The 24,028-nt window shown below is 50.2% G+C and overlaps 1 long non-coding RNA gene across 1 annotated transcript; it reads right to left on the reverse strand.

Annotated features, from left to right (window-relative positions):
* Positions 1 to 4,492: 4,492 nt before the first annotated feature.
* LOC146890703 (uncharacterized) lies at positions 4,493 to 16,393 on the reverse strand. Its single transcript, XR_015735432.1, has 3 exons — positions 16,062 to 16,393; positions 13,780 to 13,925; positions 4,493 to 5,620 (listed from the first exon to the last, which is right to left on the reverse strand). It is a non-coding gene; the product is annotated as an uncharacterized LOC146890703 (long non-coding RNA).
* Between the last annotated feature and the right edge of the window lie 7,635 nt (positions 16,394 to 24,028).

Below are 24,028 nucleotides of genomic sequence, written 5' to 3' on the forward strand. Positions count from 1 at the left end.
CCTCACTGCTGGACCATCTCTCCATCCAGATATTCTATTCTTAAAGATAGTGAAGGTGAGATTCCCAGAGAAATAGAAAACTAAACCCATGTGCCAAGAGGGCGGAGCCTTGGGGCTGGAGCTTCCGAGGTGTGTCCCTCTTTCTGGTCACAGGTAGCGGATATCTGCTCAGCATAGTGGGGCGTGGAGTGAGAACTCTTCTTTGAGAGGATGGGCAGGTAGGTAGGGGAACGACGGGTCAGTTGGCCATAGTGGCAGGAAAGCTGGGACACAATCGAGCCCGTCCCCTTGACTCACCCATAATAGTCAGGGGAGGGAAGCCATTGTTTATGGGATACACGTCAGGTCTGTGTCTCTAGCCATGGAAACAGACTCTAAAATTTTATTTTGAATTTTTTTCTTTTTAGGGGATAGTCTCACATTACAGCTCAGGCTGGCCTGGAACTTACTATGTAGCCCTAGGTGGGCCTCAAACTCGCGCCAATTCTCCTGCCTCAGACTCTGAAGTGCTGGGTTTGCAGTATGGGCTACCATGCTTGGCTCTGAGATGGTTTGCACATGACTTCCCATGTTAGTTGGGAACATATCTGATCCCAGACAACACAGTACTTTTGTCAAGTTCACACAGCAGGAAATCTGGAGGATTGAGAGGCATAGGTGTGAGTCAAGATTTGGGGAAAGGATGGCATGACGGTGTTGTCAGAACTTGGGCTGGTTGGACCGGATTCGGCAGCTGAGAGCGTGAACTGCTGCTCTCCGAGAGCTCTGAGTTCAAGTCTCAGCACCTGCACTGAGCGGTTCACAACTGCCTGTAAGTCCAGCTTCAGGGCTCCAACTCCTGAACTCCACGGGCATACACGGGTATCTTAAAAAACTTTATAAAAGGCCGGGCGGTGGTGGCGCACGCCTTTAATCCCAGCACTCGGGAGGCAGAGGCAGGCGGATCTCTGTGAGTTTGAGGCCAGCCTGGTCTACAAGAGCTAGTTCCAGGACAGGCACCAAAAACTACAGAGAAACCCTGTCTCAAAAAAAAAAAAAAAACAAAAAACCAAAAAACAAAAAAACTTTATAAAAAAACTCTTAAGCTTTTTTTCCCTCCCTTTCTGCCATGCCACGTTAACTCAGTCAGAAGACTGTGGCCTAGCTGACTCAAGAGGCTGCCATGGTCCCTTCTACAATTTTGCTCAAGGCAGAAATGGGGAAGGCCAAGGAGAAAGTGAATTGTATCACCTACTCAGAAAAGAAAAAATATTTCTCAGAAGCCTGTTTGGAAAAAAAACCGTCAGTGTTCTCATTTGCCAGAGCGGAGAGGAAGTTAAAGAAAGGGAGGCAGGGAAGAGGCAGGTAGGGACAAGAGGCACGCACACGAGTGTTTAGAAGGTTTCCCCGATGGGTGCATCGTCATCTGGACAGGTGGTGGTTCTGATGGCGTGGAGAAAGGGACAAGGGGCATGGCTGCCTAGCAGAACAAGTGATGTCTGCCCTGTATGTGGTAAGAGCAAAGATAAGCCTAGGGCTCAAAGAAAAACCAGAACTGAGTCAGTCTGACTGGGGTGGGGCTCAGGGAAGCTTTCTTGGAAAAGGTGACCACCCCCAAGCAAGGTCCTGGCCACTCTTACCGAGACCGGCTGCTAGACAGCAGACTCTAAAACAGAGAGCTGTGCATTCTCACAGTGTGCCTGGAAACAAGACGAATGATAGATGTTTGGTTAAAGCAGGAGAGTGGAGAGGAGAGCGAGGCATGTGGGGTGGTTGAGAGCCATAGGTGAGGAGTCTGGGAGAAGCTGGCTTTGTCTGGTTGGTTTTGAGATAGGATCTCATACAGTCCTGGTTAACTTCAAATTCCATGTACTGCTTAGGCTGGCTTTGAACTCCTGCTTCTCCTGAGCACTGGGATTACCCCTCCAACATTTGCATTTTACTCTTATTGTTCTAAATGTTCCAGCCACAGAGAGGTGGAGTTCACTGTGCATTAAAGACAGATGGCTTCATACTGGAGGGGTGAGCTGTGAGGGGTGCAGGCGCAAGAGGGAGTCAAGCCAAGCGGTTCCTTTGGTCTCTACACGAGAGCTGCTGAGGGTCTGGAGAAAGATTTTCCAAAGTCAGGCTGCTGATGTTTCCATACCAAGATAGGCAGGATTCCAAGGCACGGATCTCTGGGAGGGACAGATGTCTCAAGAGGGCTGAGGCACGCAAAAGAATGCACATAAGGCTATGTAATCACACACAGGATATTTTGTGTCCTAGTGATGAAGAAAGAGAGGAGGTGGCCAAAGAAATTCTTGGGTGGCAGAGAGTTCTGAGCCAGACTGTGTGAAGAAGACTTGGGGAGAGAGAGAGAGAGAGAGAGAGAGAGAGAGAGAGAGAGAGAGAGAGAGAGAATGTTCTGGCTAGTTTTATGTCAGTTTGACACATCTGGGAGGAACCTCAAATAAGAAAATGTCTCCATAAGATCTGGCTGTAGGCAAGTCTATAAGGCATTTTCTTAGTGGATGATGAGGGAGAGCCCAGTCCATTGTAGGTGGTGCCATTCCTGGCCTGGTGGTCCTGGATGGTGTGAGAAAGCAGGCTGAGCAAGTCATAATGAGCAAGCCAGTAAGCAGCACTCCTTGTGGCTTCTACATCAGCTCCTGTCTCCAGGTTCCAGTCCTGTTTGAGTTCCTGTCCTGACTTCGTTTAATGATGAACAGTGATGTGGAAGTGTAAGCCAGATAAAGCCTGTCTTCTCCATCTTGCTTTGGTCATGGTGTTTCATCACAGCACAGTAACCCTGACTAGGAGACAGACATGAGGTGTATGAGCACGTCCTCCCAGTCCTCTTGATCCCCTCTGAGGAGCCTGGGAGCACAGGGCCGCTTGAAGAGGAGAAGATGGGATTCAGAATTTAAAACAAGGGGGCTGGAGTGTGTAGTCCTGGGCTAGGAGTCTGGTGGCGTCGGTTAGGAGTGGCTGGGTAGCAGACAGAAAGGAAAGAGGCGCTGGGGGACAGCACAGAGTCACCCCGAGTAGAGACCGGCCAATTCAGGAACAAGAGTATTGAGAAACAGTCAACGGATGTCCACAGAACAGAACCCACAAAACACAAAGGCACACTAGGAAGTCTCCCATCCCCCGCCTCACTCCAAAGGGGCTGTGCTTCTACATGGATTTGCTAGCTTGTTTGTGTGTGTTTGTTTGAAACAGGGTCTTGCTATGTAGGCTAGGTTCAGTTTGACCCCCAACTCCTTTTAGATCTGCCTCCCAAGTGCGTTATTATATCACGTGTACATACCTACCCGTGGGGGGAGAGAATGTCAGGGCCTAGTTACATAATCCAGGCTAGCCTGGACCAGAGGTTCCAGGAATACAAACATGCTCGTGGGGTTGTTCATCCCCAGTGCCCTGAGCACCGCTTTACTGGGAAGGTGGGGTTGAGAACTGGGCCCGCGGCTGGCTTATAGTTCTGGTGAGGGTCTCGATGCCATGCTGATCCTATTAGGGAGGATCACAAACCTCCAGCAAGACAAGCAGAACCCAGAAGAACAACCACATGGGCTATAATGTCCCCAGTGATACAAGATGGCATTCTTCAGACCTGTATGGGACTCCAATGCCCAGGTTACCAGTGGGAGGGGTAGAGGTACTTAGGGTAGAAGATTTGGAGACTCACTGACCATACCTTCCATTGGCAGTGATATAACTATCTGACATTACAATGGCAATGACAGGTAGGGTTATTAGACATATCATATATAACACGAAGGAGGGATCTGACATTTGGGGTTCAGCATTAACAAGTCCATACAAGGAGAATGAGGCTCAGTCAGGAGAAGGGGGAGACCTAGCAGATTCAGGCAAGAAAGGAGAATGAATTCTGGGATGAATGGACCCAGGGCACGCTTAAATTTAAGACCATATCTCCTAGGCATGAAGGACCAGAGCTGTTTGTGTGGCTAAAAATGGTGAGACAAAAGTCTCAGATGTAACACAGTGACAGAATCCTTAATGTGAGTGAGGCCCTAAGTTAAAGTCCTCAGCAGTGTGATCCCAGACCTCCAGTGCAAGATTCCAGGCAGAGGAAGGAGAACCCCAACCCTCCGGAAGCCTGAGGCCAGCTATCCAGTCTAGCGTACACTGCGGCAGATAACAAGAGACCTGTCTCAAGTCGGAAGGTGAGGAGCTACATCTGAGGCTGTTGTCTGGCTTCCACAATGTGTCAGCAAGATGGCATATGCACTGATGACCTGGATTCAGTTCTTGGAAACCACCTGGGAAAAGAAGAGAACACCTCCCTCAGGCTGACCTCTGACCTCTGCACACACACCTAGCCAAAAAAAAAAAAAAAGAGTTTTAGGTTCAGGGAAACCCTAATCCAGTGGAAAAAGATGGGGATACCCAATGCCTTCCCCAGGTCTCCATGAGTTGTGTGTGTCAACATACATGCACATGGGCGCACACAGACACACACACACACACACACACAATATTTTTTAAAATAAGATTTTAAGCCAGGTGGTGGTGCACACTTTTAATCCTAGGACTCAGGAGGCAGAGACAGGCAGATCTCTATGAGTTGGAGGCCAGCCTGGTGTACAGAGCAAGTTCCAGGACAACCAGGGCTGCACAGAGAAACCCTGACATGAAAAACAAAAACAAACAAACAAAAAAACAGGTGGGGGGAATTTAAGAGACTGGCTCAGTGGCACACACCTTTAATCCTAGCACCCAGGAGGCAGAGACAGGCAGAGAGGACAAGCCTGATCTACAGAGTAAGACCCTGTCTTCAAAAAGGTAGACAAACAACCCACAAACCCCAAACAGCAGAAACTTTTAACTTTTTAATGAGGCTGACTGAATGAAGCAGAGTGGAAGCGAACTTCCCACATTTCTTACATGTGTGGATTCTGGATGTTATTTTGGTTTTTGTTAGCATTCCAGGATATTCCTCCATCAGTTGTTCCTCATCTTGCTGCCTCAGACGACCACTTGAATAAAATAAGCCACTTCTGACAGAGAGGGCCACAGCCTTGGGGTTTGGGTTCCTTGAGCTAACTTATCACTACCTGGCAGAGAGCATGGGCTGTCTGCTCTCTATCACTACTCGGCCCCCTTTTCAAGAAACTCCGCCTCTGGGGTTCTCAGATTGGTGGCAGGAAATGTTAAAGGTGGTGCTTTCAAGATAGATTTCCTGTAGCGTTGGAAGTGTGTCCAACAGATCCACAGCATGAGCCACATATCCAACAGATCCACAGCGTGAGCCACATATCCAACAGATCCACAGCGTGAGCCACATATCCAACAGATCCACAGCGTGAGCCACATATCCAACAGATCCACAGAGTGAGCCACGTGTCCAACAGATCCATAGTGTGAGCTGACCATCCAGCAGATCCTCAGCATGAGCTACATGTCCAGCAGATTCACGGAGTGAGCCACGTGCCCAACAGATCCACAGCATGATCCACGTGTCCAATAGATCCACAGCGTGAACCACATATTCGACAGATTCACAGTGTGAGCCACGTGTCTGGCAGATCCACAGGGTGATCCACGTGTCCAACAGATCCATAGTGTGAGCCACGTGTCCAGCAGATCCACAGCATGAGCCGCTTGTCCAGCAGATCCACAGTGTGAGGCACATCTGTGTTAAATGTTGCTAGAACTCATTATAAAGGTCAAATGTAAAGCTCAACTTGCAGCTGTGTTAGCGAGTTAGTGTGTTAGCGTCTGCACTGAGCTTGCACAACTGTGTTAGCGAGTTAGTGTGTTAGCGTCTGCACTGAGCTTGCACAACTGTGTTAGCGAGTTAGTGTGTTAGCGTCTGCACTGAGCTTGCACAACTGTGTTAGCGAGTTAACGTGTTAGCGTGTGCACTGAGCTTGCACAGCTGTGTTAGCGAGTTAGTGTGTTAGCGTCTGCACTGAGCTTGCACAACTGTGTTAGCGAGTTAGTGTGTTAGCGTCTGCACTGAGCTTGCACAGGTCCTAGGTGTAGCCCCAGTCCCACAAAAGCAAAACTAAACCAACACTCCCCAAAACACATAGAAGGAGCAACTAAGCAGGATTTTATTAATGGAACAGATATAACTCATGTATGTTTGTGTGTTGTGTGTATTGAGGGTATCTGTATCAGTGTCTGCATGTAAATGCAAGCTTGGATAAGTATACGGAGGCCCAGGAAGTCATTGAGTCTCCTCTTCCTCCTGATCTTCTTTTTCTTATTTGTTTGAAATAGGTTCTCACCAGGTAACTCTTGTCCTGGAACTTAAAGATTGGATTGGAGGTGTATACCACCATGCCCTACTGTGTATATATCACTGTGCCCTACTGGGTGTATACCACCGTGCCCTACTGTGTATATACCACTGTGCCCTACTGTGTATATACCACTGTGCCCTACTGGGTGTATACCACCGTGCCCTACTGTGTATATACCACTGTACCCTACTGTGTATATACCACTGTGCCCTACTGGGTGTATACCACCGTGCCCTACTGCGTATATACCACTGTGCCCTACTGGGTGTATACCACCGTGCCCTACTGTGTATATACCACTGTGCCCTACTGGGTGTATACCACCGTGCCCTACTGTGTATATACCACCGTGCCCTACTGTGTATATACCACCGTGCCCTACTGTGTATATATCACCGTGCCCTACTGGGTGTCCTCCTCTTTCTTTCCCTCCTATTCCTTTGAGTTAGAGTCTCTCCCTGAATCTGGGACTCTATGTTTTGGCCTGCAGCCAGCTTGTCCCAGTCATTCTCCTGTCCTGTCTCCGCTCCCCACAGTGTTAGGGTGGGAGACAAACACGAGACCATGCCAAGCTTTCTCTGGAGGTGCTGGGATATGAAATCAGGTCCTCATGGTTGCGCGGCAAGCCCTTTTAACCACTGCGCCATCTCCAGCACCAAGTGAACTTAGTTTTAATGTGTTATATGTTCATTTAACTTAACAGATACAAAATGTCATCATTCCAACAGATGGCGAGTATTTGATATATGAAGATTTATGGAGATCACTTTTGTTAATTTTTGCAGATGTCCCCTCACTGCGCCGTGCAGGTTATATTAGAACACATCTGCATCTGGACTGGTCACGTTAAAGGGACCTGGCTGTTTATCTGGGTTACTATCTCTGACCCATGCTTTTAGAGTTGGACCTGCTGGTGAGGACAGGGTCTTGATGCTGCTGGTCTGTGCCTCTGGTAGCTGCGTGGCTCTGGAAGGGACTTCAGGAGCCCAGGGAGGCAATGTGCTGTGTATGCACTTATGTGCGGGAGGGTGGCCAGAACCTATGTGCACCAGTGTTTTGAAGCTGTGGTAAATATTAACAAGGCAGTGGGAGCCAGGCCCTCTGGGAGGCCTCCGCTCCCCGGTGGGGAGGGAAGGGAGATAGTGCTGTGTACCTTAGATAGGGCTTTCAACCCGGCCTCCGAAGCTACATCACCCAAGCTGCCAGGGACACATGGGCACGACTTCTGTTCCCAGAACCAAGATGCCTCGCCTTGCCGGGAGATTCTCAGAACTCCCAGACCACAGAAGTACCACTTGGCCTCTGTGTGTGTGGTGCCCCAATCCGCTTCTCCAAGGCTCCTCCTCATGGCCCACATTCTTTCCCTCTACAGCTCCTATCTCCACACTTACTTCCCTATGGGCACCATTCATCCAGACTTGAGGGCATAGGAAACAGATTCCATTCAGATCATTTCTTCTAAAAATAAACAACAAACAAACAAACAAACAAAACCCTCCCATCAAAGTTGGGAGGTAAGCTCAGTTGGTAGAATGGTTGTCTAGTATGCTCAAAGTCATGGTTCGCTCTCAAGCACTTCATAAGCTGGGCATGGTGGCACACGTCCATAATCCTAGTGTTTGGGAGGGAGGGGCAGGAGGATCAGAAGTTCAAGGGAATCCTTGTTACATAACGTGTTGGAGGCCAGCTTGGGCTACGTGAGAGAAACAAATAAACAAAGCAAAATATTGCACAAAGTACAGCTCTGTCTCCTAAGTGCTTCTTGTGGTGTTGGTTGCCGCTTCTACCATCAGGCAGCTATGATTGTCGCGGTGTGAGTATCAGAAGGGTTGTGCCCCAACAGCTACAAACCTGGACTTTCAGCGGAATGTGTTCCAACTCTATGAAGCTCTGTCTGAGAAGGGAAACTAAGAATGCGTAGGTATTTGCATAAGCAAATATTGCAAAGACACAGAGAAATCAAAGTGCTACGTCCTCGTGGCAAGAGCAGGAGGACAGGGAGGGACTGGGAAGGGAAATTTCTCAGGGTTTATTAACCTTGAGATTGAACTGTGTAGATACAGTATCTAGTTTTAAAAACAGGTGAGACAAAATTTCAATTGTTTCCTTCTTTTTTCTCACAGTCTGTGAGCTTCAGTATTGAGTGATGTCCAGAATGGGTGTGGGCTCCGTTAGCCAAGCAGACCATTCATTGATTTAAGTGACGGGGAAAAGTGAGTTCTTTCTAGGCACAGTTTAGGAGTGCCCTTTAACTTTTCTGTTTATCCTCTGGTTTCCAGTCTGATAAGAAAAACAGATTTCTATTACTCAGTCCCCAGCTTGAAGTAAAGACGCAGCCAGTCCTCCTGAACCTCAGCCTGAGGGGGGCCCAGCCAGTCCTCTGGAGCCTCACTCTGAGGGGGACCTGGCTGGTCCTTAGGGAGGCCCACTCTGTTCTCACAGGATAGTCAGTCCTAAACCCCACTCCCCTGGTCCAGGTAGCTTTAATGTGGGGATTTTCCTGGTATTCTGAAGCACCCACTTCTGCTCTGGTCCAGCCTTTCCCGTCCCAGCCCTGGAAACCTCTTCACTTCTCAGCCTGCTCGGTGTGCAAACACTTGAGTGTTTTACTTGAGTGCTGTGGCAGGTCCCTAGAACCTGTGTGTGTCCTCTAGAGCCAGAGAATGCATGCCTTGAGGCTTTAAGAAAACTCCTGTGTCCTTGCTCAGACTTCGGCCTCTGTGCCGTGGGTGAGGTATGGCCAATGGGTCAGGGGGTGCAGAACCCTGGGGGCTGCCCTGCCAGCCTGTGTAGTTGAGTGAACACTGGAGCTAGGGATTGAACTCAGAAGGCTGTTTTCACTTTGCCTCAGGCGTGCTCTTCAGGTTGTCTGCCCTAAGACATGCAGAGGACAGATGGGAAGCCTCTAGTCACTCCTACAGTTCCTGAGGTCATTGACCCAGGAAGGCAGGGTGTGTCTGGGTGGAGCAGGCCAGGGCACACACTGGATTGTTTCCTTCTGCCCAGAAGGCACTGCCCTCAGTAGCCTGGAGGGCACAGTCTTGGCTTCCTTAGTACCCCCGAGGAGAGGCAGACGTCCTCACAGCATGCCTGTAACCCATTCCTTTCCCTAGGGTCAGGACCAGCCTTGCAGTCAACAGCCTTCCGCCTGTCCCCTCCCAACTGGAGGCACCCTGCTCTGAGGCTGAGGAGACAGGGGAACAGCGAGAGTCATCCTGTGAAGGGTTTTCAAGAAGCTGCCTTGCTGAGGGTCAATATTTGTTCAGCTCTTGGGCTGGGGCGGTCCATTACTGCCCGTGGCCCCTCACATTCCGACCATCGCACCCCTATCTCAGGAACGCATTCCCATCGACTTGGGGAACCACACCTGACCTTGGCAGTGGTCTGCTGTCCTCCCTCCTTCATTCCCAGACTGGAAACTGGCCCTGGGGGGGAGAAGGTAAGAATGCCATAGCCAAGTCCCAGCCTCCCCTCCTACTGCCACCAAGGGGCAGGGGAGGCGGTGGAACCTTGGCAGAGTCCCATCTGGGTTCCCACTGACAACAGAGCTTTAGTTCAGCAAACACTTCCTAGGTGCCCACCTCCTTCAAAAGAAGATGGAAAAAGGCAAGGGCTGGGCGTGTAGCTCAGGGGGTAGGGCACTAGGTTCCATCCCCAGGACTGAGTAAAACCTGCTGTGGTGATGTTAGCCTGGGGAGCTAGAGGCGGGTGGACCAGGGTGCTAGGGCATTCTCAGCTTTGTGATGAGTCCGAGGACAGCCTAGGATATTGTAATCCTTCTCAGACTCCAGAGTTAACGAGAAAGGTTTATATACATTGGCTACGGGTACAGCCAAGATCTGAAACATCTTCTCTTATGTGAAGTCCCAAAAAGAATGGTTTGTAGTTTATTTTTAAAATTGTGTGTGTGTGTGTTAGCATTAGTTCGCTCTAGTTTTATGTGAGCTCCAGGGGATGAACTCGGCTTGTGCAGCCAGCACCCTTCCCTGCTGAGCCCTCTTCCCAGTCCCTTGTTTGCAGTTTAACTACATGGGAAAGAACATATCCAGTACATTTGAGACACAGGGCACATGTTCAATGATTTATTTATTTCTTGAGACAGGTCTCACTATGTAGCTGACTGTTCTGGAACTTACTGTGTAGATCAGGCTGGCCCTAGGCTCAGAGATCTGTCTGCCTCTGCCTCCTGAGTGCTGGCCCTGGAGGAGAGTGCCCCATGTCCGTGTCCTGTGGCTTCTCTTGCTGGAATCAAACCACCTGCAGTGTGCACACAAGGCACAGACATGGCCATCGCCCGCCTCTTTTCCCCTGTGCCTTTCTCAATTCAGCATCTTGTGCATTAAGCCCATCCTTGCCCTTTCCTCATTGAACAGGACAATCTCATTTCTTAAGGTTAGCTTAGAAGTGAGGATAGAGTATGAAGGCAGAGATTAATCCCAGTGAGGGGCCAGCCATGCCTTCCCCTTGTCCCCAAGAGCCTCCAGAGCCCTTGACTTCACCCGTTACGTCACTTCTTGTTCAACGGTGGAATATTTGGCAGGGCAAACTCATTCCAGGACTCTTAAGCTCTTCCAACCCCTCCCCTGTTTTCTTGAGGGAAGGCAGGAAACTCTAAATTTCTATTTTTATAGGAAAGCATGTGGTTTTTCTTCACAAAAGATAATACTCTTTGCACACAGCTCTGCCTTGTCTCTTTGCTTTCTGGAAGCACTTTTTCTAATGGTACAAAAATAATGTCCTGGTCCTTTTTTACAGCTGCATAGTATTTCATCACATGGTTGATTAATCATCCATCGTTTTATTCAACTCAGCTTCTGAGTTAGGTAATTTCCTGCTTCCGCTTTGCAAACTTATCATGCGCCATGATAAGTTTCAGATATGCGTCATTGATCACACACAAAGTGTAGCTGCAGAATCCATTCTTGGACTTGGAATCTTGGACTAAAGGATCTTTGTGTTAGTGATTTTGATACATACTGTCAAATTATCTTGCACCAAGATTTTAGCAATTAAGCCTCCACCAGCAATGAATGAAAGTGATTATTTCTCTAAAGCTCAGCCAAGGAAGTCTGTTAGCATGTCTGTTATTTGTCTATTGATTATTATTTCTAATTTGGAGATGCTTTTGTTTCCAGTTTGGTTGGGTCTGGGGACTATAATGTTGTGTCAGAGAAGGGTTCCCTAGGGCTAAGTGCTGGGGACACGACTCAAACTTCTGGCCTCATTAACGTGGCCCGTGGACAGCTGGCAGGAGAAAAATTCTGGCGTCCATGGGAGCCTTCCAAGTTTAGAGGTGAGAGAGAGACTGAGTTTCCCTCTGCCTGTAGACAATAAACTGAGGGCCTGTGCTCCAGCTAAGGGGGCTCTGTGAGGGTGTCACCAGGACCCTGAGAACTCACCCCAGGGAGATGGCCTCTGAGATCTAATGGCCTCTAAACTTCAAAAACTAGGCCATTTGTCTTACTTTTCCTATTGCTGTGATAAAAATACCACAGCAAAAGTGGAGTTCAAGGCACAGTCTGTCACAGCAGGGCAGTCAGCAGAGCCCCAAGGAGCTGGTCACGTCACAGCCACCGTCCAGAGCAGAGAGCTACGGATGCATATGCGTGCTAGCGCCCAGCTCAATTTCTTTATACAGTTGGGTTCCCCTGTCCAGGGAACGGTCCTACCCACAGCTGAGATGATTCCTTCCCAAGTCAACACAAGATAGGCCCTCCTACGCTTGCCCGGAGGTCTGTCTCTCAGGCGCTTCTGTGTGCTGTGAAGGTGAGGCACTGTCCAGCACACCCTTTCTGCTAGGCTGGTCCCTGAAGATCAGAAAACCTGCTGAAGAAGAGACTGGTTTCCATGCCAAGTCCTTTGTTGTCCTCACCCTCTTCCTAGAGGTCCACTTCCCTAAGGAGAAGTCCGAGGCCACAAGACTCACCCTATGGGCTAGCTTTGTGCAGGTTTAGGATTGTCTCACCATCCTGCCTGGGTGTTTAAATGCCGGGCCTCCTCCCTAGGCTGCTGCACAGGTCTTAAGTTCCCCTTAGCCATAGGAATAGGCAAGAATGTTTGAGTTCAGGACTTCTGAACTTAGTGTCTGGTACAGCATGAGACTCCAGAGAAACCAGGCTGAGATATAAATTAGCATCCAAGGGTCCGCGGGGTGAGGACACAAGGAGAAAACCACGTCTCAGCTTAGAACACTAGACATTTGGGGGGGGGGCAGTGAGAAGGCTCAGTGGGTATCTTAGGTTTCTATCGCTATGACAAATATCACATCCAAAAGCAGCCTGGGGAGGAGAGGGTTTATTTCAGCTTACAGATGTAGTCCATCCTGAAGGGAAGCTGGGGCTGAAGCAGAGGCTATGGGGCTATGGTTTGCTCAGTCTACGTTCTTATACCATCCAAGACCACATGCCCAGGGGTACCACTACCCACAGTGGGCTGGGTCACATCAATCATTAACCAAGAAAAATGCCCTACAGGTGTGTCTGCAGGCCAGTCTGATGAAGACGATTGCTCAATTGAGACTTCCTCTTCCCAAATACATCTAAGTGTCAAGTTGACCAAAATGAATGAGCACACTACCCAGTGTAAAGATGCTTGCCACCAAACCTGCTGATCTCGATCCTGACCTGAGCTTGATCCCCAAGTCCCACAAGACAGAAGGAAAGAACTGTTTTCTTCCAGCTCTCCTGCTTTACACGTGCACCATGGCACACAACTTCCCTCTCCCGGAGACACATAAGTAAAAATGTCAAAACAAAAACCTATCTTAGCTGAAGGAACCTCAGACAGGATCCCGGTCATTTACTGGAGAACTGGGGAAACTGAGTCATGGAGGAAGACTCATCTGAGGACACCCAACCAGCACATGGCAAACTATGAGCGGTGGCTGGTCTCCAGACCAAGCTCTCTGGACAGTCACTGGGGCTCCTCCAGCCCCCAAACAAACATAATCCCTGTCCACTCTGACTCCACTCAGGTTGCTGCTGCTCCTGCCATCAGCACCCCCACTTGGCCAGCTCAGGCAGGACCCCCAGAGCCTGGGGTGGACAGAGGGGTACAGTCTTGGCATGTCCAGATTGGTTTCTTGCCTGCTTTTAATTGCATTGGATGATCAGCCGAGCCTGGGAGAACCCCTGCCCCCTTTCTGGGGGGGAAAGGGGGGAGAGGAGGGAGCAGGTAGAGGCAAGACTTTCCCAGAATCAGCTTAAACCCTTGGACGACTTAGGAGAGATGTTAATGAGGATTCTCCAAAGGATGAGATCAGGGCTCCCTTTTCTACATGGAATTTCTGAGAAGCCCCTTCCTCACAATGCAAAGCTGCCTATCTGGCAGCCAGGAATAAGGACTCGCTCGAAAAGAAGGCTGGGGAAGGTGCATGGCAGGGCTGGGGTGAGAAGACGCACTCTGCTTCCTTTGGCCCTAAGTGGCTTGTCCCCTTTTCAGCCTCCCCACTTCTCACTGGCTGTTCCATCTCCATTTCTGTCTGTCTGTCTGCCTGCATTCACCCCGACCCCCCATCCACCCTGAATGACCCGACACACCCTACCTTCTCAATAGACTTCTGTTGGAAACTGGGCTTGGTACACGCCTGCCATCCCAGTACCGGAGAGGTGAAGGCAGGAGGATCAGAATCTGAAAGTCATCCTCAGCTGCATAGTGAGTTCCAGGTTAGCCTGGGCTGCCTAGCATCATCTTTAAAAAAAAAAAAAAAAAAAAAAAGAAGAAGCATAAGTTCAGTAGACTGTTCCCTACCGGAATCCCCCACCCTGTGGTTCAGTAGGCCTCATCATTTAAAATCTATAGAACATCTAATATATGTCAGAGCGTGTACTGGTTCCTCCTAAAATATGGATTTAATCATTCATTTATTTGGGATGTGATTATCACACATACACAGCAAGGGAGTGGGGAAGAGAGGCGGGCAGGGAGGAAGGCAATAAAATGTGTTATAGATTATGGACACTGAAGGCCACTGGTGTACCACCTTGGGGGACAGCATCCCAAACGTACCCACTTGGAGGTCAAGGAGCCAGAGAATTGGCCACCCCACCTTGTGGGCATTGGCTGAGGCACAGAGAGATGCCAAATCCCTGGACCTTCTGACCAGTGTGGCACGCTTAGGGGTGGGTGGGTGCGCCCAGCTGAACATGCTGGTAGCTGGGGAGCCCTGCTCAAGGGAGTTCATCACTGAGTGACTGAAGCAGGGGAGTGAAGCCCCATTCTAGCGCGATGCATATTCCAGGAAAGGAAGGACTCGTCTACATGCAGTGGCATCTAAAGGGGGGGCTTAGACCAGCTGGGGAGCACAGAAGAAGTCTTCAGGAAGTGTCCAGTTTTGAAGGCTGACCACTCCATGGCCAGAGGAGAGCCTGGGTAAAGTTGCTGTGGGACAGGGGAGGGGCTCCCCAGCCTGCCATCAGCTGACACAGCTCTGCCACCCTCTCTACTCTGGTAGAGGGGTCAGCTCAAGTTCAAACGAATTTCAAAGATAGCAACTAATCTTGAGGCTAACGAGGGAGGGCTAACTTAGCGCTAACATGGGAAGATTTGCTCTTCCACCGAGTCTAGTTAAAGATGTGTCCCCTACGCTCCTGAAGCCAGTCAGAGGTCTTCAGATAAGGGCAGGCAAGATGGACAGGCTCGCTCATATCAGAACCTAACTTCCATTCGTACCCACCCCTCGTCCTTTGAAAATGTCTTTTTGGGGCCTGGTGAGAGGTAGAGGCAGGCAGATATACAGATCGAGTTCCAGGATAGGCTCCAAAGCTACAGAGAAGCTCTGTCTCATTTCTTTCTATTTTTGTGTATGTGCAATGTGCACACATGTGTTATAAACGTGTTTGCATGTGTATGGGCACATGTGGAGGCTGGAGGTTGATGTCAGGGGCTATCATTGCTCTCCCATCTTGTTTAATGAAGTGGAGTCTCTCAGTCAAACCCGTAGCTCACTGACATGGCTATACTCCCTTGTTAGCTTGCTCTGGGGGTCCCCTGTCTTCTGCCTTCTGAGAATGAACTTACAGGACAAACTTTGCCTACCTGGAATTCATGTGGGTTCCCAGAAATCCAAACTGCAGTTTGAGAGGAAAGTGCTTTAATCACCGAGTCATCTCCCCAGTCCCCGCTACATTTTAAAATAGAGCACATAAAATAACTCGTGGTAGGCCATGTATAGATCAGTTAACAAGCATAGAGTGGAGCATGTATCATGTCTTGCTATGCTGTCCCCGCTGTCTTCAAGGGGGCATTTCTCCTGCCTTAGCTTCCCAGATGCAGGTGCCACCGTGGACTGGGAAGCTGACTGAAATGGCTGGTGATAGGGGGAACACTCGGATGCGCCACTACCTCCATTCCTAAGACCTGTCCAATTTCCATTTCTGTTTCCTCAGACAGAGGGCTCTTTCTCCAGCGGTACTCCTCTCTCTCTGTCACCTCCTTGCCTTGGGAGGTGGAGCTTGAGATGGAGAGTGTACCAAGCCAGTTACAGCTTAGCTTCCCCCATCTCTGGTCTGTGCACCCACCCTGGGCCAACCCAACCCAACAGAGGCAGCCTTGCTTAGGACCCACTCCTGCAGGTCAGGGTAGACGCCATTCTTTGCTTTCTTGGTCCCTTGTCCCTCGCTCCCGACTCAAGTGGACCTACTCTGGGCCCTTAAGTTCTGGGTTGGGGCCGGCAGGTCTAGCGCAGGTCCTGTGTTCTGAGTTTTTGACATTCTCATTTTCTGACTCACAGCCTCTCCAGCCATACTGTAGCCCCTGCCGCCCCCTCCTGGCCTGCCCCTCCCTCCCTCCCTCCCTTTCTCCCTCCCTCCCTCAGTCACTAATTACCTTAGTCATCTTTCCACCCAGGCTGTTGAGCTAATGGAGAAGGCAAACAGAAATCTCAGCAAATGTGGAAAATCCCTGCTGATGAGGTGAGAGGCTCCAGGTTTGGGGGTCCCTTCAACCTGGAACAGCTTCTATTCCTAGCCAGGAGGAGGTGGGCAGCTTGCTGATCATCACTTTGTCCACCAAACCTGGAGCTGGGCTTGACTTGGTACGGTGTGGGGGTGAGGATGGGGGTGAGCCCGAGGGACAGCATAGGCAGGTCCCCTGAGTATCATTACTCAGTTCAGGGATTTGTCCATGTGGACTCTCAGCTCTGAATGCCCAGCTGGCCCAGGCAGTTGAACAGGAGGGAGGGGCCTGGGCTACACGCTCCCTCACACCTGAGACAGGTTAATAATTACCCCTGGGGAGGATGAGGCCCCAGCAGCCATCACTAATGAGCCTGCTAAGTGACAGCTGGGCCCTTTCCCCTTCACCTGCTCAGGAAAACAAGGTCTGGCCAAGGAATTATTTAACCCTCTTTGGACTGAATGTGCCCTGAGGCCAGGGCTGTGTTCTTCCCTCTGACTGAGGTCTCTGACTCCCTGAGGCCTTCTGCAGGGCTGGCCTAAGACCTCCATTCAGGATGTGGGTAGTGACATCTCTGCTCCTTGGAATGCCAGGCTCCTCTGCTTGGTCTCAGGGGTGAGTGGCCTCAGAACGTGCCTCGGGAGTGGAATGTTCTAGATCAGCACTGCAGGACCATTTCCCCTTTTTCTTTTTAACCTAATTTTAATTCACGTCAAGGGAAATAGCTACCCAGGCCTGTCACTACCATACTTCACAGATAGGTCTGTAGTTTCATGATGCGGTCTTGAACAGGTGGTAAGCAAATTTATGCAAAACAACCTAGTATACTGCCTCACCATTAGTGAGTCAGAACCTCGTCCTGGGAGGAAGGACCCAAGGCTCCTGGACAGTGTTTCACCCAAATCTGCCAGTGTCTGAGGAGCCCAGGGAGCAAAGCACTATTCTTAATGAGGCCTGCTGGACAGGGTAGCCCTCTCCCCACAAGACAGAACTATTGCCACCTGTGGATTTCCAAGCTTCCCATTGGCTGGTCTGGCCAGAGCCTTAATTAAGGAGGATGCATGGCGGTGGAGGAGGTGGGAGTGGAGCCCGGGCTTCATTGAGTGGTCCACCTTTTGGGACTGTGAACTCCATCGAGCCCCCAACTACACCTTCTTACCCCCTTGGAGATCACACACTCCCTCCGTTCAGTGATCAGCATGACTGACGGCAGCTAGTGACGTCAGGTTGGTCTTTGAGGAAAGAATATGATTCTTACTAGGAACTTTTTTTTTTTTTTAACTTTCCTTGAGACTGCTAGTACTCAGTCTTGGAAATTCCTTCTTATAGCTAACTTAGTTTGCTAACAGTTTAGGCCTAGCTCCAAATAAGCAAGGCTTCTTTTTCCTCTTTTAACATGGCAGCATCTCTCAAGAGGCAAGGTTAGCTGAGTGATTTCCCAATTAAAAACAAAAGGCCAGCTAACCAGGGGGCAGGGCCTGATGGCATGCCCACACGCCTTTAATCCCAGCACCCGGGAGGCAGAGGCGGGTAGATCAGAACCCACGAGGCTTATCTAGACTCCTGTTCTATTGTCTGTGCTTTCTTTGAGCAGGTAGTTCTGCCTTTGGAGGCAGGAACTGTGCCACCAGTCCAGTTTCTGCTCTGATACCTCACCACAGACATCCAGGGGCCTGAGGAGGGGCCCTTTCTGAGAAAGAAGTACGTGTTAGTGCCGCAGAACAGACTTCTAAGAATAAGTTCTAGCCATCCCACAGATGTCTAAGAAGTGCCCACTGTGCTAGAAGCTGTTCATTGGTTGTGTCTCAGAGGGCTGTGGTGCGAGGCCCTCCAGGGTCGCGAAGTGGGCAAAGCGTTCTCAGGGCAGCGACAGAGTAGGCAGGCAAGAGCTGGCAGAAGCCGGGAGGGTCTCAGACTCACCCAATGGGAAGTGGATGGCAGAGCCAGTTCTCTCCGGTGGTGAGTATCCAAGGACCGGGAGGTGATTGGCCTGGTGGAGGGAACCACTAGCCAATCACCTCTTCCAGGCCAGAGAGGTGTTTATGGTTCACCCTCTCCTGGGGGCCATGGGGTAGAGCCAAGTTTACAGTTGCCTAGGCCTCTATAAACACATCCAGTGCGCATGTACTCATTGTGAGAACATGTGTGGGTGAATGTCCTCTATCCCTTAACCTTCACATCCTGGCCTGGGTTGACCTTGACTCCATTCACCTGGGGAAGCAAGAAAGACAAGGCAGGGCTGGGTAGCCTAGTCCCACCTGTGGAAGGGGTTGGTGAGCATGGACAATGGGTGACATGCAGAGTCCTTGGGGAAGAAGACTTGAAGACCTTGTGCAATGGATGTGAAGAGAGGAAAGGGTTCCAGGCCAGCCATCTGCAGAGGCGAGGTATGTGTGTGTTCAAGTGTGTGCATATGCATCTGTATGTACACATGTACATGGTCCAAGAGTAAGCCCTGGGTCAGGGCTGGACCTTGAAGTTTGACCCAACAGTAGCAAAATAAGCACCAGACGTCTTGACGAAAAGGTGGGCATGCCATGCTTAGTAGCAGTTGTGGCACAGAAAGGCTCACAGGTGCCACAACTGGGATGCCCACCCCCCAGCACTCTCTGACCAGCACTGCACATCGGTGGGAAGTTAGCTGGCACTAAGGCTCAGCCAAGGCTCATGGGTGGTCAGACTAGACCAAGCTGGATGGTGATATAAAGAGTCAGTTATGGTCGTAACCAGCTGGTGGTCATAGGTCCAGGCATGGGTCAGAGGTCAATCCAGAACTGTTGTCCACAAATGCCGCTAACTGTCTTGGACAGAACTGTGTGGTCTCCTAGGAGGGATGGAGAGGAGGCGGGGCACAGCTCTGTGCACTCAAAAGGCAGCTCAGCTCTGCTCCCCCGTGGGCTGGCCTCCTAGGGAAGCTGCATGCAAACAGAAGTGTAGAAAAGTGTTAGTCCATGCTCTTGCCTTGTATCATGTGGACTATGTGTGAGGTATTATATCCCTGCAAAAATTGGAGCCAAATCACAATTTAAAGGGCAACAAACAGCCCCTGGGTGTGGGGCTCATTCCTGTAATCCTTGCCCTTGGGAGGCTGAAATGAGACGATTGCTGCAAGTTCAAGGCTAGCACAACTATTGTGCTGCAAGTTCAAGGCTAGCCCATCTCAAAGAACCACTACAGAAGTAAAAGGTCTCTGATGTGGCTCACCGGGCAAGCATTCTTGCTGCTAAGCCTGATGTCTTGAATTCAATCCCTGGAGCTCAGGTAAAGGTGGAAGGAGAGAGCTGATTCCACAAAGCTAAGCTGCTGGTTCAGCCATTGCATGGGCATGCCTACACTCACACATCATGTGTGCACAATAATAATGAAGCTGAAAAATAAAACCAAGGCCAGGAGGGGGTGGCGCTCGCCTTTAATTCTAGCACTCGGGAGGCAGAGGCAGGTGGATTTCTGTGAGTTCAAGGCAGTCTGGTCTACAGAGTGAGTTCCAGGACAGTTAGAGCTGTTACACAGAGAAACCCTGTCTCAAAAACAAACAAACAAACACAAATAAATAAAACCAAATCAAAACTGCAAATTTAACACAAAATCAAGAGAGTCACATTGCCTATTGTTCCCCAGTGGGTACATAGATTGAGTGGTTGTGGGGGGGTTCATGGGAGAGTGGCTACAGAATGTTCTTCAAGTGATTCCAAAGAAAATCCAAACTGAACAGTGTGTGTGTGTGTGTGTGTGTGTGTTACATATATGTGCATGTGGAAGTACACACCTCTGCATACATGGGAGGCCAGATAGAAGATATCCTCCTCTATCACCTTATGGCTTAATTCTTTGAGGCAGGGTTTTCCACCATCTGGAAGTTCATATTTTTCAGCTAAACTGGCAGCCAGCAAGTCCCAGGGATCCTCCTGTCTCTGCTCCCTGTAGTGCTGGGGTAGCTTGTGCTCACTGGAGATCACTCCTGCCCTTTTTGCAGGTTGCTGGCGTCTGAACTCAGGGCCTCGTGGTTGCTCAGTGGGCACTCTTACCACTGAGTCCTCTCTCTGCACCCCACCGTGTTCATTGCAGCCCCCACAGGGGCGTGATAGCTTCCCAACTTGGGCATCCGAACACTTCAAAGCCCCTCAGCTGATGCTGATGAGCGAGCCAAGTTGGAAACCCCTGAATGAGAGCTAAGAATGAAGTTCGTTAAGAGTCACATGAGCCTTAGACGACTGAGCCAGCTGACCTGGCCTCTGCCTCACGGGAACCGGAAGGCAGGGGTGGAGGGGCCAGCGAGAGAACTAAGGAAGACTTTCTCTTCCCCTCAACCCCTGTCTCTTCATCTATGATATGAAAGTCAATGATACTTAACCTCATGGATGTTGCTATGGACTCTGGAGGAATCAAGGAATGCATTATAAATTTCTATAGCAGGCATCAGGCAGCCAAGAGGTGTTGGCTGACTGTTGGAGACATGGGTGGAGAAAATCTTACATGAAATTCTTGAAAAAAATTATTTAATTTATTGTGTGTGTATCAGTGTTTTGCCTGCATACGTGTACGGGTATCATGTACATGCCTGAAGAGGGCATCAGACCCTCAAAGGTTGAAGTTAAAGACAATTGTGAGCTGCCACATGGGTGCCGGGAATTGAACTTGGGTTCCCTGGAAGAGCAGTCAGTGCTCCTAACATCTCTCAAGTCCTTGTGCAACTCTCCATGACTGGGGGGCTGATGACATGGATCCCAGTGCACTTGACGTCTCTCAGCCCCAAGGAGGAGGTGTAAGGTATGGAGCTGTCTCTTTGCCATGTTGCTCTCTGCCCTACTTTAGCCATTTACGTCGTTTCTCTGTTTCAGAAGATGCCAACCCCATGCTATCCAGGACGGTGTTGGGTGATGAGAGCTGGGTTCCACCCTTCCAGTTCTCTGTCAGGGTAAGTGGGATATTAGGAGCTCCCAGAGCCTTCAGCTCAGCCTGAGATGTTTTTCCTTGCCAGGTGCTCAGTGTCCTGGTGCTCTGGGGACAGGGAAGTTTGCTGTGTGCCTTTAAGACTGGGAGGCTGGGGGACCTGACTGAAGAAGCCAGTGGGTTCCCTTGAAATGGAAGTGACATCTAGTGGTCTGAAAAAGAACTACCCAGCGGACCCCCTGGCCCCTGGGGTCCCCTTCTTGGTCCCTCTCCTCCTGAGCCACAATCCTATCTGAGGGATCTAAGCCGGCACTACAGGCTCTTCATAGTAGGTGGGTCCCTTGGCCCAGTGCAGCCTGGAACTCAGGTGTGGCACTTGGCCCATCTCAGATATCCAGGGAGACCAGCCCTGGGCAGCTAAGAGAGCTCTTGGGGTGTCAGGGCTGGGGTCTGAGGTCCCTGGGGTGAAGCAGGATTCTTGCGATTCATGTCGTCTGATTTGAGGTACCCGGTGCTGAGGCCAGGCACACAGAGGTATAAATGCTGTGTGGGCCTCAGTGCTGAATCATCAGGGGCTTGTGGCCAGGCTACAGTTACGCAATGGCCCTGCCATGGGTCATTGGTGTCAATACAGGCCTCCAGCCACTGTTTCAGTAGGCAAAAGGTTTCAGGGGGCACAAGTACCAAGTTGGGGTGTGGGAAAGGAGTCAGAGGGAGGTTAGGGAGGCACAACCCATCGCTCTATAAACCTTTACTTTGGAGCCCAGGATGAGGGGAATGCAGCCTGTCCTCAGGGAACTCCAGTCTGAGGGAGACATCGTCCCATCCTTATGGAATTCCAGTCTGGTGGGGGTGCAGCCTGCCTCTCAGGGACCCCAATCTCTTCCTTAGAGAGAATGCAGATGAGGGTGCGGACAAGGAATGAGGAACACCTACAGTAGACCTAAGGCCTTATCAGTGGAAAACAGGACAGATGGTGACAGGGTGGCAGAGCTATAGTGACTGCTCAGTAGGGCGAGTGACAGCAGATCAAATACAAGTGACAGAGGGAACTGGCCTTCCTGCCCTTGTGTGGTTCTTCTCTCAGTGTATGGGTCACAGGGTGACGAGCCTGTGCCCACCTGGGGCTCCAAGCTCGGTACACGGGTAAGAGCAGAGGGCCGGGTGGTCTCCTGGCTTGTGACACCACACCCCTTCTCTCATCCCACCTGCTGGGGAGCAAGAGTCCTGCTGGCCCTGCCAGCCCTGACCTGACCTTCCAGGGCTCTATTCCCCAGCTTACAACCTTTGTGTAGGCTTGAAATGATCTCAAACCACAATCAAAAGCTGAAAACAAATCTAAACAGAAATGGAAGTCTCGCTCCTGCCCTCTCATGCATCCGTCACTCAGGTTCCCTAAGCAGGCCACAAGTTGCTGATTTCCTGTATACTCCTCCAAAGATAGCCTAAAATATATATATTTATAAACTTTCCTCCCACACAAACGGCAAAATTCTCCAGCCTCTTTTTCTCTCCCAGAGACTCAGAATCGCCTCGTTCTTTTTCTTGACTCCAGCGTACTCCCTGGAACAGATGGTTCTGATGTTTATTCGTGAAGGGGGTGGCTCAGCACACCGACTCTGGAAGCCGACTTCTAGCGTTTCGGTCCCTGCTCTGGTATGGACCAGCTGGTCGATATTCAACCTGTTGCTTAATGTCTCAGTGACTCAGTTTCCTCCTTTATGGGCCAGAGAGAAAAGCAAACGTTGACCCCAAAGTGTTTAGTCAGGGCTCCACTAGATAACCGGTCCTTGAGGGCCCTTGCACAGAGCGGCGGGCGAGAGGCACAGGCACTCAATAAACACGAGTTACTGCTTCGAGATTATTTTGCCAGACCCCTTCTGAGAAGACTGGGCTGTTTGCAGGCTCTTATTATTATAAACAGTACTGTAAACAAACATCCTGTCCACATGCCATTTGGTCCTCGTGGGAATGGAGCCGCGGGAAAAGTCACAAAGGCCAAGCTCAATTTTAATTTTGAAGGCGACTGTGAATTGCCCCACATACGGGTGGTCCTTGCCACACAGCCACCAACCACGTGTGGGCCTGCTCCATCTGAACACCGACTTTCTTACATTTCTTTGGGCACAGAAGCTTGTCATGGGCTTTTGGGGGGGGGTCACTTGGTCCCTGCCCCCACACCTCCTGACTCTGTCACGGTCTGGGGGAGAAGCCAGCCTGCTGCTGAAGTGGCCCACAGTTAGCCAAAGTCTCTGAAGAGTTGGCGCTACCCAGGCCTTCATTCATTCATTCATTCGTTCGTTCATTCTTCAAATGTTTAGTCAGCATTCCAGGGCTCATAACAGGCTTACAGACTATTTGAGGTTGCCTTTGTTAGGGCCTGTTAGCACATCAAGATTGTTGGCTGAGTCTGATAATACTCCAGATTACGCTTGTCACCATCTTGTTCCTGAGCAGGGGCTTGCAGGGCCTACTCACATTTTTAACATTTTATCTCACTGAGGAAAAATGCAGACAATGTCAGGACTCAGTTAGCTAGATCATGACGAGCCAGACTGTCCTACCTGGAAGAGGCTTCCTGCTATGGCTGACCTATCAGCCTCTCTGCTTCCCTTTGTGGAAAATCAGATTTAAAAGGAGAGCAAGCGAGCGCACAAGTGCCTTGTCCTCAAAAAATGAAACCTCATCAAGGTGTTTCAGAAGAAAGACAATGCTGTCTACAAAGAGGCTCCTGCTGAGATAATTTTAGCCAATTTCCCTTAAAGCCCCTTGAGTGTAACCAGGCTGAGAGAGGAGGGGTTGAAGGACTGCATGCAGGCTTGCTAAGTTCCACCAATTCTGATTCCTATCCCTCCCCCTGCCCCGGGCTTGCTCACACTGTCTCCCACAGGCCCGGGCTAGATGGCTCCTTTGTGGTTCACTCTGTTCAAGGGTGTCATTCCAGACTTCCTAGGACTGTTATGGGCTCCCTGGGCTAGCCTGGCATCAAAGCCTTCTGTGTCTCCCTC

Source organism: Myodes glareolus, chromosome 18 (assembly GCF_982192425.1).
Source record: "Myodes glareolus chromosome 18, mMyoGla1.1, whole genome shotgun sequence".
In the NCBI taxonomy this organism is placed as follows: Eukaryota; Metazoa; Chordata; class Mammalia; order Rodentia; family Cricetidae; genus Myodes; species Myodes glareolus.